Here is a 17526-nt window from a genome sequence, read left to right as displayed (position 1 = left end):
ATGGTTTTTCTAGTGGTCATATATGGTTGTGAGAGTTGGACTATTAAGAAAGCTGAGCGCCAAAGAATTGATGCTTTTGAACTGTGGTGCTGGAGAAGACTCTTGCAAGTCCCCTGGACTGCAAGGAGATCCAACCAGTCCATCCTAAAGGAGGTCAGTCCTGGGTATTCTTTGGAAGGACTGATGCTGATGCTAAAACTCCAATACTTTGGCCACCTTAGGCGAAGAGTTGACTCACTGGAAAAGACCTTAATGCTGGAAGGGATTGGGGGCAGGAGGGGAAGGGGATGACAGAAGATGAGATGGCTGGATGGCATCACTGACTCAATGGGCATGGGTTTGGGTAGACTCTGAGAGTCGGTGATGGACAGGGAGTCCTGGCGTGCTGTGATTCATGAGGTCGCAAAGAGTAGGACATGACTGAGTGACTGAACTGAGTGAACTGAAGTAAAAAACACCTGATGTTGGCCTTAGAAGCCTTTCTAACCCTGCTGTTTAGTGAGAAAATCTGTGTTGATCTGATGAGCATTCTTTCCCCAGGATGATATCAGCTGTGAAATCAAGTAACCAGACATTCAGTCATCTAACTTCCCTCAACACTTGGCAGAAGCAAATCACCAAGCATGCACATCTTATTTGCCTCAAAACACCAGTGACCTGCCTCACAAGTTGCAAAGTTGCTAAGTATACTCCAGAAAGGATACTTTTCCAGTTGTCTTTATCTTTACAAATTTCTTGGGTTGGGTTCACAGAGATCTCTCCACATCTCCCAGTGCTAAATAGTTTACACAGCATGAAAGGTAGGGGAAAGAGCTTAGGGCTTGAGATTCTGATGAAAAAGAAAGTTAAAGTGTTAGTCGCTCAGTCATGTCCTACTCTTTGGAAGCCCATGGACTGTAGCCTGCCAGGCTCCTCTGTCCAAGGAATTCTCCAGGCAAGAATACTGGAGTAGGTACTCATTCCCTTCTCCAGGGTATCTTCTTGACCTAAGGATTGAACAAAGCCTGAAATGCAGGCAGATTCTTTATCGTCTGAGCCATGAGGGAAGCCCCTGATCAAGCTAGGATTTAAATTGGGATTATTGGGCTTCCCTGGTGGTTCAGGTGGTAAAGAATCTGCCTGTATTATTTTGTTGGGTTTAGTGAATACATTTATATTTTAAATTGCTCTTTCTCTCTCTCTCTCTCTCTTTTTTTTAACTTTATTTTGCTTTATAATACTGTATTGGTTTTGCCATACATCGACATCAATCAGCCACGGGTGTACGTGAGTTCCCAATCCTGAACCCCCATCCCACCTCCCACCCCATGTCATCTCTCTGGATCATCCCTGTGGCCTGGTGACACGTACTGGTCACTGGGGTCCCTGAGGTCATACTTTTTGCAGAAAGAGGCCACCTTGAATTTGCCATGGTGGTCCCCAGATTAGTTGCTGAGAATGCACTCATCAAACTTCAGTGGTCTTTCCTGCTCATCTCCCATTTTTTATTTTATAAATTTATTCATAAATAAGTTAAATTTATTTAAATCATGTAAACTGTACAAATACAAAATTGTGATTACAAACATGCTTTTCAATATTTATTCTTAATTTTCTTCTTTCCTTCTTCCTTTTTTTAAATCTACACAGTGTCTCTATTTTTATTTAACTATAAGCAAACAGCAGAATTAATGCAACATCCAGAATGACTTTTCTTTTTTTTTTTTTTTTTACACCAGAGAGTGATCAAGTTAACAAGCACAGACTTTCAGATTTCTGGATAATCTCTTACCAAGAACTGCTGCTTATCTAGATGGCCAGGCTTTAATAGCAAAGCAACTTCCTCTCTGTAGCTTTTTCTGGTATTGCTCTATACAGGAGCCAGAGTGGGACACTGATACCCAGTAACCAGCCTGAGGCATTGGAGGTTAGGGGACATGCCGGCCTCTCATTGTCTTGGTGAGACAGGGCTGTGAAAACATATGCCATTAGGTGCCTTCATACACAGTTCTGTACTCGGGCTCACAAAGGCAGAGGCAGTCAATCTCTTCTTTGTTTTCAACCTCCCTTAAAGATTCTTTGATGCTCTGTTCTAATATTGCAGACCTGGTCTTTTTACCAGAATTTTTTTTTTCTTCTTTAAAATCTGAGTTGTTGTTTTCACATTAACGTTTTGATAAACTCCATCACAGTAGCAAAGCAACCCCCACCAAAACACAGTTCAAGTTTGATCAAAACATAAACCCCCTAGAATGATACAGGGCAGGCAGAAGGAAAGAAAAGTCACACTAAACCTAAATCTGACCGCTTAGGACTCGGGCAGGGAGTGGCGGGGTAGGGGGGTGGTTTGGGGGGAGTGTGGGCAGAAATCTACATGCATCACTAAAGGGAAACACTGTTTGGGAACTCTGGGACAGTGTCCCACTCCTCTTCTTCTCAGACAGCTGTTCATAGAGCTTGGACACATAATCATACCATTCGGCTTGGTGACACATACTGGTCACTGGGGTCCCTGAGGTCATACATTTTGCAGAAAGAGGCCACCTTGAATTTGCCACTGTGGTCCCCAGATCAGTTGCTGAGAATGCACTCATCAAACTTCAGTGGTTTTTCCTGCTCATAAACCAGCCAGATGTAACAGTGCAGGCCTGTGCCCTTGGGAGGCCCAGAGCCCACATAATCCGAGAGGACCGTGCCACTGCTGATGTCATTGCCCTTCATGTTGACTGCCAGAAAGTGGTGCCATTCCCTGTTCTTGGGGTCCTGCCTGCTAGGAGCATCCAGATCTGTTAAGACCAAGGTGTACAATTTACCTGAATCAAGCCCGTCCAATGCATTGCTGGTGGGCAGGTTTTTAATCTGGGTGGGTGTCAGCACTTTGGCCAGTTCATCGACCTCTGCCCAGCCATATTTGACCTGCAGCGGGTGCTGCAGCCTCTAATCCACTTCCTGCAGGCTCAAGGGCCCAGGCCACTTCCCGAGGTCTCCCGGCATCACAGAGCTGAGGGGGTTGGACAGCAGGGAAAGAGGCTGGTGGACTCCCGAAGTGGGGCAGCATAGGTTCCCAGCAGTCTGCCTTTCCTTCTTTCCTTTCTTGTTTTCCCCATAGATTTACAGTCTAGCATATGTCCTTTCTTTTGATCTTATCCAAATCTATATCTACAGGCCAAAAGAGATGGAGGAGCAGCTTAGAAGAACCAAAGAACAAAGCACAGGGACATGGATGAAGGGTGGTGGCCCTTGTTACTGATAATGAATGTTCTGCAGTAGGATCACTCCCCTCACCCTTCTGTGTACCCACCACCCTCAAGTTTGCTATGACCATGGAAGTTACTTCAGCCAGTGGAATTTGGTAGAGGTGATATGTCACTTACAAGTGAAGTGTTTGGAATCAGATCCTAATTTGCCTCACACTCCCTTCCCTTGTATCCAGAAGGAGCCTCCACCCACTTTGCTCCCTGAAAGGGTGTGATGAGTAGGGCCCCCTGTCCACCAAAGTCAGATGTGAGTGAGAAATAAAGCTTAGTTATGTTGAAGCTTTCAGATTTGGGAGTTTTATGTGTTCATAGTGTAAGTCACCTCTTCACTGAATCAGAAGGGTATAACAGGCACTCCTATTTGTCTCATTCATTTGGTAACTAAAACCCCAGTTTAGGGCCATTTAGCTAAAAAGTTCATTTCCTAGCCTTTCTTTCACCTCAAAATGCCTCTGTGACTTCATTGCAACCAGTGAGAAATTAGTGAAAGTAATTTTATAACTTTTGATTATGCTCTTTAAGGAAAGGGACATATCCTGCTTCCCCTTCTCTGGGATGCAGATATAATAACAGGAGCTAGAGCAGCCATGTTAGACCAGAGGTGACTATCACGTGTTGAAGATGACTTTCAACAAGAAAAACCGGGGTCCCTATCACTGTGGACTGACTGGAACTATTATTGTATGGAAATGTATTGCATTTAAGACAAAATTATTTAGACTTTGATTACAGCCAGTTCAGCTTGTAACCTAACACTCACAACCCAATAACAAGTCTGTGTATTAGCCTTGTTTTGACATTAGAGTCTGGTGGAGACAAGACCTACTCATGTGGACTTGTAAGAGAGTCAAGTTAGAGCTCTGCCCTCTGGAAGCTGTGGTCTAGTATGAGTTTCAGAAACTCAAGCAAGAAAAAAGCCATATGGCAGGGACAGCTTCAAGATGCTGTAGGAACTTTTGCAAGGTGAACCTATATCAGTCCTCGTGTCAAGGAATTGCCTGATTAGGGAACCATCATAGGTCAACCTCCCCAGAAGTAGCCCATGACTCAAGGTTTCATGTACAAGTGATTTATTTCAAAGTTCCTCCCAGAAGGATTTCCCTGCTGGTCCAGTGGTTACTGATCTGCCTTCTGGAGCAGGAGACATGTTGGACCCCTGGTTTGGGAAGATTTCATATTTTGAGAGCTACTAAGCCCATGGGCCACAAGAACTGAGACTTCAGGCCATAGATCCTATCATCTGCAACAAGAGAAGCCATTGCAATGAGAAGCCCACTTACCATGTCTAGAGAGTAGTCCCCACTCTCTGAAACTAGAGAATGCCCATGTAGCAAGGAAGACTCAGCACAGTTAAATTTTTTTAAAAAGGGCCTTCCAGAGAAACCAGTGAGGGCACAGGGGGATTAGGACAGGAAAAGGGATGAAGCTAGCTTGAGTGTGATTTCATGCAAATCTTGGGGAGGGAAGCTGCAGCCTGTTCCCACAGGGAACTCTGGAACATAAGTTTGCCTCAAAAGTATCCCAACCCAAGGCTAGAGAGCTGGGCTTTCACACTCCCACCAGCACCTACATCTCAGCCTTCAACTGACCTGGTTTCTATAAGCCCCTGCCTTAGGTCCTCCAAAAATAAGTCAAAGGGGCCCACTAGAAGCCAAAGCACACCAAAGCCAGGGAAACACAATCTCAGATCATGCCAAGGTGTCCTGCACCTGCTCTGTCCTCTCCAGCATCACATCAGGAATCCCAGGAGGGGAAAGAGACCCTTTTGGTAGCTGGAGGTAATCTTTCCTTTTTTTATAAATTTAATTTTTATTTTGTATTGGAGTATAGTTGATTTCTGCTTGCCAGTGCAGGAGATGTAAAAGACGTGGGTATGATCCCTGGGTCCGGAAGATCCCTTTGAGGAGGAACTGGCAACCCACTCCTGGAAAATCTCATGGATGTAGAAGTATGGCAGCCTACAGTCCATGGGGTCATGAAGAGTTAGAAAGGACTTAGTGACTGAGCATGCATGCATAGTTTATTTACAACATTGTATTAGTTTCAGCTGTATGGGGATGTGATTCCATTATACATATATAGGTATCTGTTCTTTCTTATATTCTTTTCCCTTACAGGTTATTAAAGAACATTGAGTAGAGTTCCCTGTGCTGTACAGTAGGTCCTCCTTGATTTTTTATTTTATATTTAGTAGTGTGTATATGTGGAGAAGGCAATGGCAACCCACTCCAGTACTCTTGCCTGGAAAATCCCATGGATGGAGGAGCCTTGTAGGCTGCAGTCCATGGGGTCGCTAGGAGTCAGACATGACTGAGCGACTTCACTTTCACTTTTCACTTTCATGCATTGGAGAAGGAAATGGCAACCCACTCCAGTATTCTTGCCTGGAGAATCCTGGGGATGGGGGAGCCTGGTGGGCTGCCTTATATGGAGTCGCACTGAGTCAGACATGACTGAAGTGACTTAGCAGCAGCAACAGCAGTGTGTATGTTAATCCCAAAGTCTTGGTTTATCACTCTCCTCCTACCTTTCCATTGGTAACCATATGGAAGACTGGGAATTTTTTAAAAACTTTTTTAATTGAAGGATAATTGCTTTACAGAATTTTGATGTTTTCTGTCAAACCTCAACATGAATCCGTCATAGGTATATATATATCCCTTCCCTTTTGAACCTTCCTCCCATCTCCCACCCCATCTCATCCCTCTGGATTGATACAGAACCCCTGTTTGAGTTTCCTGAGATGGTAAATTCCTGTTGTCTATCTATTTTACATATGGTAATGTAAGTTTCCATGTTACTCTTTCCATACATCTCACCCTCTTCTCCCCTCTTCCCAGGTCCATAAGTCTATTTTCTATGTCTGTTTCTCCATTGCTGCTCTGTAAATAAAATTCTTCATTATATATGTGTTAGAATACAATATTTATCTTTCTCTTTCTGACTCACTTCACTCTGTATAACAGATTCTAGGTTCATCCACCTCATCAGTACTGACTCAGATGCGTTCCTTTTTATGGCTGAGTAATATTCCATTGTGTATATGTGCCACAGGTTCTTTATCCATTCATCTGTTGATGGACATCTAGGTTGGTTCCATGTTCTAGCTATTGTAAATAGTACTTTAATGAACAATGGGATACATGAGTGTTTTTCAATTTTGGTTTCCTCAGGGTATATGCCTGGGAGTGGGATTGCTGGGTCATACAGTGATTTTATTCTTCGTTTTTAAAGGAATCTCCATGCCATCTTCCATATTGGCTGTATCAATTTACATTCCCACCAACAGTGCAAGGGCATTCCCTTTTCTCCACACCCTCTCCAGCATTTACTGTTTGTAGACTTTTTGATGATGGCCATTCTGACTGGTGTGAGGTGATACCTCATTGTAGTTTTGATTTGCATTTCTCTAATAATGAGTGATGTTGAGCATCTTTTCATGTGTTTGTTAGCCATCTGTATGTCTTTGGAGAAATGTATGTTTAGGTCTTTTTCTCACTTTTTGATTGGATTGTTTGTTTTTCTGGCATTGAGTTGTTTGAGCTGCTTGTGTATTTTATAAATCAATCCTTTGTCAGCTGTTTCCTTTGCTATTATTTTATCCCATTCTGAGGGTTGTCTTTTCACCTTGCTTATAGTTTCCTTTGCTGTGCAAAAGCTTGAAGTTTAATCAGGTCCCACTCTTTTATTTTGTTTTTATTTCCATTACTCTAGGAGGCTGGACAAAGAGGATCTTGCTTTAATTTATGTCATCGAGTGTTCTGCCTATGTTTTCCTCTAAGAGTTTTATGTTTCTGGTCTTACATTTAGGTCTTTAATCCATTTTGAATTTATCTTTGTGTATGGGGTTAGGAAGTGTTCTAATTGCATTCTTTACATGTAGCTGTCCAGTTTTCCCAGAACCATTTACTGAAGAGGCTGTCTTTGCCCCATTGTATATTCTTGCCTCCTTTGTCAACAATAAGGTACCCATAGGTGCATGGGTTTATTTCTGGGCTTTCTGTCTTGTTCCATTGGTCTATATTTATGTTTTTATGCCAGTACCATATTGCCTTGATGACTGTAGCTTTGTAGTATAACCTAAAGTCAGGAAGGTTGATTCCTTCAGCTCCATTCTTCATTCTCAAGACTGCTTTGGCTATTCAGGGTCTTTTGAATTTCTATATGAATTGTGAAATTTTTATTCTAGTTCTGTGAAAAATGCCATTGGAAATTTGATAAGGATTACATTGAATCTGTAGATTGCATTTGGTAGTACAGGTATTTTCACAATATTGGTTCTTCCTACTCAGGAACATGGAATATCTCTCCATCTGTTTATGTCATCTTTGATTTCTTTCATCAGTGTCTTATAATTTTCGGTGTGTAGTTCTTCTATCTCCTTAGGTAAGTTTATTCCTTGATATTTAATTCTTTTTGTTGCAATGGTGAATGGGATTGATTCCTTAATTTCTCTTTCTGATTTTTTTCATTGTTAGTGTATAGAAATGCAAGTGATTTCTGTGTACTGATTTTGTATCCTGCAACTTTGCTAAATTCACTGATTAGCTCTAGTAATTTTCTGATACTATCTTTAGGGTTTACTATGTACAGTATCATGTCATCTGCAAACACTGAGAGCTTTACTTCTGCTTTTCTGATCTGGATTCCTTCAATTTCTTTTCCTTCTCTGATTGCTTTATCTAGGACTTGCCAAACAATGTTGAATATAGTGGTGAAAGTGGACAGGTTTGTCTTATTCCTGATCTTAGGGGGAGTGCTTTCAGTTTTGCACCATTGAGAATAATGTTTGCTGTAGGCTTATCATATACGGCCTTTACTATGTTGAGGTAGTTTCCTTCTATGCCCATGTTTTGAAGAGTTTTAATCATAAATGGGTGCTGAATTTTGTCAAAGGCTTTTTATGCATCTATTGAGATTATCATATGGTTTTTATCTTTCAATTTGTTAATATGGTGTATCACATTGATTGATTTGAGTATAATGAAGATTCCTTGCATCTCTGGAATGAACCCAAATTGATCATGGTGTGTGAGCATTTTGAAGTGTTGCTGAACCTTGTTTGCTAAAATTTTGCTAAAATTTTGTAATTGGGTTGAGGATTTTTGCATCTGGGTTCATCAGTGGTATTGGCCTGTAGTTTTCTTTTTTTGTGTTGTCTTTGGTTTTGGTATCAGGGTGATGTGGCCTTGTAGAATGAGTTCGGAAGTGTTCCTTCCTCTGCAATTTTTTGAAGAGCTATAGAAGGATAAGCATTAGCTTTTCTGTAAATGTTTGATAGAATTCTCCTGTGAATCCATCTGGTCCTGGGCTTTTGTTTTTTGGGAGATTTTTGATCACAGCTTCAATTTCAGTGCTTGTACTTGGGTTGTTCATGATTCCTATTTCTTCCTGGTTCAGTCCTGGAAGATTGAACTTTTCTAAGAATCTGTCCATTTCTTCCAGGTTATCCATTTTATTGCCATTTAGTTGTTCATCAGTTCAGTTCAGTTCAGTCTCTCAGTCATGTCCGACTCTTTGAGACCCCATGAATCACAGCACGCGAGGCCTCCCTGTCCATCACCAACTCCCAGAGTTCACACAGACTCACGTCTATCGAGTCCGTGATGCCATCCAGCCATCTCATTCTCTGTCATCCCCTTGTCCTCCTGCCCCCAATCCCTCCCAGCATCAGAGTCTTTTCCAATGAGTCAGCTCTTCGCATGAGGTGGCCAAAGGACTGGAATTTCAACTTTAGCATCATTCCTTCCAAAGAAACCCCAGGGCTGATCTCCTTCAGAATGGACTGGTTGGATCTCCTTGCAGTCCAAGGGACTCTCAAGGGTCTTCTCCTACACCACAGTTCAAAAGCATCAATTCTTTGGCGCTCAGCCTTCTTCACAGTCCAATTCTCATATCCATACATGACCACAGGAAAAACCATAGCCTTGACTAGACGGACCTTAGTCAGCAAAGTAATGTCTCTGCTTTTGAATATACTATCTAGGTTGGTCATAATTTTCTTCCAAGGAGTAAGCGTCTTTTGATTTCATGGCTGCAGTCACCATCTGCAGTGATTTTGGAGCCCAAAAAAATAAAGTCTGACACTGTTTCCACTGTTTCCCCATCTATTTCCCATGAAGTGATGGGACTGGATGCCATGATCTTCATTTTCTGAATGTTGAGCTTTAAGCCAACTTTTTCCACTCTTCTCTTTCACTTTCATCAAGAGGCTTTTTAGTTCCTCTTCACTTTCTGCCATAAGGGTGGTGTCATCTGCATATCTGAGGTGACTGATATTTCTCCTGGCAATCTTGATTCCAGCTTGTGCTTCTTCCAGTCCAGCGTTCCTCATGATGTACTCATACAGAGTACATATGTTAAATAAGCAGGGTGACAATATGCAGCCATGATGCACTCCCTTTCCTATTTGGAACCAGTCTGTTGTTCCATGTCCAGTTCTAACTGTTGCTTCCTGACCTGCATACAGATTTCTCAACAGGCAGATCAGGTGGTCTGGTATTCCCATCTCTCTCAGAATTTTCCACAGTTTATTGTGATCCACACAGTCAAAGTCTTTGGCATAGTCAATAAAGCAGAAATAGATGTTTTTCTGGAACTCTCTTGCTTTTCCCATGATCCAGTGGATGTTGGCAATTTGATCTCCGGTTCCTCTGCCTTTTCTAAAACCAGCTTGAACATCAGGAAGTTCACAGTTCACATATTGTTGAAGCCTGGCTTGGAGAATTTTGAGCATTACTTTAGTAGCATGTGAGATGACTGCAATTGTTTGGTAGTTGTTCATAATAGTCTCTTATAGTCCTTTGTATTTCTGCATTGTCTGTTTTAACCTCTCCTTTTTCATTTCTAATTTTGTTAATTTGATTCTTCTCTCTTTTTTTTCTTGATGAGTCTGGCTAAAGGCTTGTCAATTTTGTTTATCTTCTCAAGGAACCAGCTTTTAGTTTTATTAATCTTTACCATTGTTTCTTTCATTTCTTTTTCATTTATTTCTGCTCAGATCTTTATGATTTCTTTCCTTCTACTAATCTTGAGTTTCTTTTTTGTTCTTCTTTTTCCAGTTGCTTTAGGTGTAAAATTAGATTGTCTATTTGCTCTTTTTCTTGTGAGGTAGGATTGTATTGCTGTAAACTTCCCTCTTAGAATTGCTTCTGCCACATCCCATAGGTTTTGAGTTGTCATGTTTTCATTGTCATTTGTTTCTAGAAATTTTTTGATTTCCCTTTTGATTTCTTCAATAACCTGTTGATTATTCAGAAACATGTTGTTTACTCTCCATGTGTTTGTGTTTCTTACAGTTTTTTTTTCTTGTAATTGATATCTAGTCTCATAACGTTGTGGTCAGAGAAGATGCTTGTATGATTTCAATTTTATTAAATTTACTGAGGTTTGACTTGTGGCCTAAGATGTGGTCTATCCTGAAGAATGTCCCATGTGCACTTGATAAAAAGGTGTATTCTTCTGCATTTGGATGGAATGTCCTGAAGATGTCAATGAGATCCATCTCATCTAATGTTTCCTCTAAGACTTGTGTTTCCTTATTAATTTTCTGTTTTGATGATCTGTCCATTGGTGTGAGAGGGGTGTTAAAGTCTCCCACTATTATTGTGTTACTGCCAATTTCTCCTTTTATTCCTGTTAGTGTTTGTCTTATGTATTGAGGTGCTCCTATGTTGGGTGCATAGATATTTACAATTGTTGTGTCTTCCTCTTGAATTGATCCCTTGATCATTATGTAGTGTCCTTCCTTATCTCTTATAATCTTGTTTATTTTAAGGTTTATTTTGTCTGATATAAGGATTGCTACTCCAGCTTTCTTTTGCTTCCCATTTGCATGGAATATATTTTTCCATCCTCTCACTTTCAGTCTATAAGTGTCTTGAGGTCTGAAATGGCTTTCTTGTAGACAGCATATATATAGGTATTGTTTTTGTATCTATTCAGCCAGTCTGTGTCTTTTGGTTGGTGCATTTAAAATAATTATTGATATATATGCTCCTATTGTCATTTTCTTAATTGTTTGGGGTTGATTTTGTAGATCTTTTTTTCTTCTCTTGTATTTCTTGACTATCTAAGTCCCTTTGACATTTGTTGTAAAGTTGGTTTGGTGGTACTGAATTTTGTGAACTTTCACTTGTCTGAAAAGCTTTTTATTTATCCATCAATTTTGAATGAGATCCTTGCCAGGTACAGTAATCTTGGTTGTAGATTTTTCTCTTTCAGTACTTTAAATATATCCTGCCATTCCCTTCTGGACTGCAGAGTTTCTGTTGAAAGATAAGCTGTTAAGCATATGGGGTTTCCCTTGTATGTTAACTGTTGCTTCTCCCTTGCTGCTTTTAATATTCTTTCTTTGTGTTTAGTCTTTGTTAGTTTGATTAGTATGTGTCTTCATGTGTTTCTCCTTGGGTTTATCTTGTATGGGACTCTTTGTGCCTCTTGGACTTGATTGACTATTTCCTTTTCCATGTTGGGGAAAATTTCAACTATAATCTCTTCAAAAATTTTCTCATACCCTTTCTTTTTCTCTTCTTTTTCTGGGACCCCTATAATTCAAACATTGGTGTGTTTGATATTGTCCCAGAGGTTTCTGAGACTATCCTCAGTTCTTTTCATTCTTTTTACTTTATTCTGCTCTTCAGAAGTTATTTCCACCATTTTAACTCACCGATTCATTCTTCTGCTTCAGATATTCTGTTATTGATTCTTTCTAGAGTATTTTTAATTTCAGTAATTGTGTTGTTTGTATATTTTTTCTTTAATTCTCCTATGTTTTTGTTAATTGATTCTTGCATTTTCTCCATTTTGTTTTCAATGTTTTTGATCATCTTTACTATCATTATTCTGAATTCTTTTTCAGGTAGTTTGCCTATTTTCTCTTCATTTATTTGGACTTCTGTATTTTTACTTTGTTCCTTCATTTGTGTAGTATTTCTCTGTTTTTTCATTATTTATTTTTAACTCATTGTGTTTGAGGTCTCCTTTTCCCAGGCTTCAAGGTTGAATTCTTCCTTCCTTTTTGTTTCTGTCTTCCTAAGGTTGGTACAGTGGTTTGTGTAAGCTTCATATAGGGTGAGACTTGTGCTGAGTCTTTGTTTATTTTTCCTCTGATGGGCAAGGCTGAGTGAGGTGATAATCCTGTCTGCTGATGGTTGGGTTTGTATTTTTGTTTTGTTTATTGTTTAGATGAGGCATCCTGAACAGGGTGTGACTGGTGGTTGGGGGATGCCAGGTCTTGCATTCAAGTGGTTTCTTTCATGTGAATTCTCACTACTTGATACTCCCTAGGGTTATTTCTCTGGCAGTCTATGGTCTTGGAGTCAGTGCTCCCATTCCAAAGGCTCAGGGCTTGATCTCTGAAGGAGCATTTGTTCTCTTTCTTTTCTTGTTTGACTCCCTTCCATTCTCAGTGAGGCCGTCTGTGACCAGAGGGCCACTGGCACTACCAAACTGCAGGGGCTTGTTGTTGCTGACAGGGTCAAAGGGCAACTGGTTCAAGCCACCACAATTTTTGTTCTCCAAGAACTGATCTCAAATCAAGTCCCATTCCAGCTCCCAGCTCCCAAGGTGCTACTTCTTACAGAGCCGTGGAAAATCTGGAGGTACCACAGCTTCCAGGCAGGCAGTGCCCTTGCAGCACCCCATGCCAGGAGATGGTCTTCTGAACTCCCCACCTGGCACTGTCAGCTTAGGCCTGGCACCCAGGCCCAGGTTGGAATCTCACTCACCATGTTTGTTTGTTTGTTTTCCCAACTACATTTGCCTTTTATTTTATTTTATTTTTTTTAACTTAAAAAAATTTTATTTTTACTTTATTTTACTTTACAATACTGTATTGGTTTTGCCATACGTTGACATGAATCCGCCATGGGTGTACATGAGTTTCCATGTTTGTTTTAAGAAATCATTTTTCATAAGGTGGAATGAGCCACCAGCCAGAGGAAGGAGTACTTTCACCCCAGTGGAAAACATTTTAACATTGCATTTAAGTCCTCATTCCCCTAAAACACACACACACACACACACACACACACACACACACACACACTTTTTAAGAGCAAGAACAGGGACTGGTGTAATTGATAAGTGAAAGTTGCTCTGTTGTGTCTGACTCTTTGTGCCATGGACTATACAGTCTTTGGAATTCTCCAGGCCAGAATGCAGGAGTGGGTAGCCTTTCCCTTCTCCAGGGGATCTTCCCAACCCAGGGATTGAACCTATGTCTTGTGCATTGCAGGCAGATTCTTTACCAGCTGAGCCACAAGGGAAGCCAGTAACTGATAAAGGGCTCATTATAACAGGCGAGGCTCAGTCTCTAGGTTGGACCACTTTGGTGTTACACTGCAGCCCCCACACTTTAATCTCCACTGACCTTGGCATCTGCTGTGATAAGGCTCCATGTGGTCAAACACAACTCCCCAAACCCTATGGTGAGCTAGACGTCAGAGGGCAAAAACGTGCCTCTTCTTCAGGCAGCAATCCTGAGGCAGCCCCCAGAGAAGCTGGAGATCAGACAGTCTCCACTCACCCTGCTTAGGCATGGAGTCCCACAAAGCAGCACCTTCATTCCACAGCTGGACAGCCCCATACAGCAATCCCACAGCTTTCAAGAGGCTGACTCAGGGCTCAGACTTGCCTGAATTCAAGTTTCTCTTTTGTCACTAACATCCCTTTGTCTATAGCAACCTCAGCTTAGTCCCTAGTCCCTTCTGGCCTTGATTACAGAGATGGAACCAGATGGTCCTTCAAATCATGACATAACCCTGAGGCAGCTCCCAAGTACTGAACAAGCTCCTCACATACAGCAGGTGGAACAGGCATGAACTTGAACCCAAAATATCTGATCATCTTTGCGATCTACACACTGTCCCTCACCACCTAACACTACCAGGATGGAGTCACTACCCATTGATGTCACTGACTTGCAACATATGATGCAAGGAGGACAATGCAGATGTCAGGAATGAGTCATGCTGCACTCTGGAGAAACTGACAGAACATTCCTTCAAAGAAATATTTTCAAAAGAAAACTTTATGAGTCTAATATCTTGTTCCTTTGCATATCTAGAAAAGCACTAACATCGTGAAGAGAGATATCCACTCCTCATGACCAGCAGCAAGCCTCTTCTAAATGTATGCTTGACTCACATACCCCTTTCCCCCAAATCACATGCTTACTGACCTCCCCCCACACACCTCTTAGGCAATGTTCCTCAGATCTATGTGACAGGCTGTCTTCTATATACCACCTTTTGTCCCAAACAAAACTTAACTCAGAACACTCACATTGTGCTTTTTAAAAAAAATTTGACAACTTTATATATAAAACTCATATAGCACTTACAATGAATCAAAACACCCTACACATATTAACTCATTGAGTTCTGTTATTATCCCCTATTTAAAGGTGGGGAATGTGAGGCACAGACAGAGGAAGTAACTTGTCTAAGGTCACACAGCTAGTGGATGGCCAAGCTGGGATTTGAACCCAAGCTATCTGGCTCTAGCGTTGTGTTTTCATATGCTGTGCCCTCTGCCCACTCACATTTTGTAAGTAGTGTCATATGCATTTATCTTTAACTCAAGTTCAGTCTCTCCCCTCCAGGCCAGACAGTACATATACCTCGCTCTTTTCCCTCCTCTGTAGAATTTTTTGAGATTTCCAGACTCTTGTGGTGTCAAGAGGAAAATGAAGGGAAGTGATGTTTGTGCAGACACTGTGGTGTCACCATCATATTCCAGCTCCCCCAGTCACATGGTGACATGCCATTGCTCTCTGTCTCTGGGCAAGTCACAGAGGTTCCCCTCCCAAGGCCCGGGTGGAACGAGGGACAGTTCTAGGGGGCCTCACCAGCTCCTATAAAGACCACGTGCTCAGCAATCAGATTATAACACCCACCAGTCTCTGGTCAGAAGTTCTGCTCCTTCCTGCAGACATGACAGGAGGAGAGCCAACCTCAGTGTGGACCACCTATCTTAACCCAGAGAGAGCTTCCTCCTTTCCATCCAGGCTCTTACTCCTTTGCCCACTTCCCCTTTTAACTTCATTTAATTTTGCCTTCAAAACATAATCAGGGAGATAGGAGCTTTCTTCAGTGTAGAATGCCACAAAGCTTTTGACTATGACCCCCTCCTAGCCTTGAGTATTACCTTTTCATTCTTTCTTCCCTAGGCTCTGAGAACTGGAAAGAAATTAACATTCCCAAATATCACACAGTCTTTGCAAGGTGCTGGCAAACAGCAAAGAACAAGGCTAAGTTAATAATAGAAGCTCTTATCAAATTAAGTGCAATCTGCCTATATCCCATTTAACCTTTTCATTGTTCTACTCTGAAGTTTCATGTAGAGTATAAATGAAGCTTATTTCGTATATGTGAAAAACTCTTGGAGACTTGAAGTTGGTCATTATGCTCCCACCAAAGTCTTGATCCTGCAATGTAAACAATCCTCCAAAATATCTGTCCACACTCCCACTTCTCAGTGAAATGGAAGCTAGTGGCCATGACCTTTTCTAAGTATTCAAAGACTTCCCCACCCTGTTTCTACAGCTTCTGGGTTGCCTTAATGCAACTCTTTCTTTTTAACATCTTTTATCTCCTTCTTATGTTTTATTCTCTCTTTCCACTTTTCTCCTCCATTCTCCATAGTTTTAACATCTTACACACCTACTCAAAGATACCCACTGCCCACAGGGTAAATCCCATGATCTTGAATGTTGACTTGAAAACCAAGTCTTCCACCCCCAACCCTGGGACCTGGTCTTGGTTCCCCTTTTCTACACTGTCATGTGTATCATTGGTGCTGTTGTCCAAGTTTTCAAGTCTTCATCCTAAACTCACCCTGGATTATACTTCCGTACTTCCTCATATTTCACTGTGGTCCTATGGCTTGTTTACACCAACATAATGCAGGGAGCAGTGACATGGCTTACTCCCTGCAAATGCTTTGATAGTGTTGACTTAAAAAAAAAAAAGCACAACCTAAGTTGACAATTATGTTTTTTAAAATATAAATTTATTTATTTTAACTGGAGGTTAATTACTTTACAATATTGTATTGGTGTTGCCATACATCAACATGTATCCGCCACAGGTATACACGTGTTCCCCATCCTGAACCCCCTCCCTCCCCATACCATCCCTCTAGGTGGTCCCAGTGCACCAGCCCCAAGCATCCAGTATCATGCATCGAACCTGGACTGGAGATTTGTCTCATATATGATATTATACATGTTTCAATGCCATTCTCCCAAATCATCCCCCCCCCCTCACCGAGTCCGAAAGACTGTTCTATACATCTGTGTCTCTTTTGCTGTCTCTCATACAGGGTTATCATTACCATCTTTCTAAATTCCATATATATGCATTAGTATACTGTATCGGTGTTTTTCTTTCTGGCTTACTTCACTCTGTGTAATAGGCTCCAGTTTCATCCATCTCATTAGAACTGATTCAGATGTATTCTATTTAATGGCTGAGTAATACTCCACTGTGTATATGTACCACAGCTTTCTTATCCATTTATCTGCTGATGGATATCTAGGTTGCTTCCATGTCCTGGCTATTATAAACAGTGCTGCAATGAACATTGGGGTACACATGTCTCTTTAAATTCTGGTTTCCTCGGTGTGTATGCCCAGCAGTGGGTTTGCTGGGTCATAAGGCAGTTCTATTTCTAGATTTTTAAGGAATCTCCACACTGTTCTCCATAGCGACTGTACTAGTTTGCATTCCCACCAACAGTGTAAGAGGGTTCCCTTTTCTCCACACCCTCTACAGCATTTATTGCTTGTAGACTTTTGGATCGCAGCCATTCTGACTGGCATGAAATGGTACCTCATTGTGGTTTTGATTTGCATTTCTCTGATAATGAGTGATGTTGAGCATTTTTTCATGTGTTTGTTAGCCATCTGAATGTCTTCTTTGGAGAAATGTCTATTTAGTTCTTTGGCCCATTTTTTGATTGGGTCATGTATTTTTCTGGAATTGAGGTGCAGGAGTTGCTTGAGTATCTTTGAGATTAGTTGTTTGTCAGTTGCTTCATTTGCTATTATTTTCTCCCAATCTGAAGGCTGTCTTTTCACCTTGCTTATAGTTTCCTTTGTTTTGCAGAAGCTTTTAAGTTTAATTAGATCCCATTTGTTTATTTTTGCTTTTATTTCCAGTATTCTGGGAGGTGGGTCATAGAGGATCCTGCTGTGATTTATGTCAGAGTGTTTTGCCTATATTCTCCTCTAGAAGTTTTATAGTTTCTGGTCTTACACTTAGATCTTTAATCCATTTTGAGTTTA

At 41.1% G+C, this 17526-nt stretch overlaps 1 pseudogene; it reads right to left on the bottom strand.

The window, feature by feature from the left end:
- Window positions 2274–2973, bottom strand: LOC102168331 (annotated as a pseudogene).

The sequence above is a fragment of the Capra hircus genome, chromosome 29 (genome assembly GCF_001704415.2).
Source record: "Capra hircus breed San Clemente chromosome 29, ASM170441v1, whole genome shotgun sequence".
Taxonomy (NCBI): Eukaryota; Metazoa; Chordata; class Mammalia; order Artiodactyla; family Bovidae; genus Capra; species Capra hircus.
Note: the sequence above shows the minus strand (reverse complement) of the source record. Positions and strands in the feature narration are given on the sequence as shown.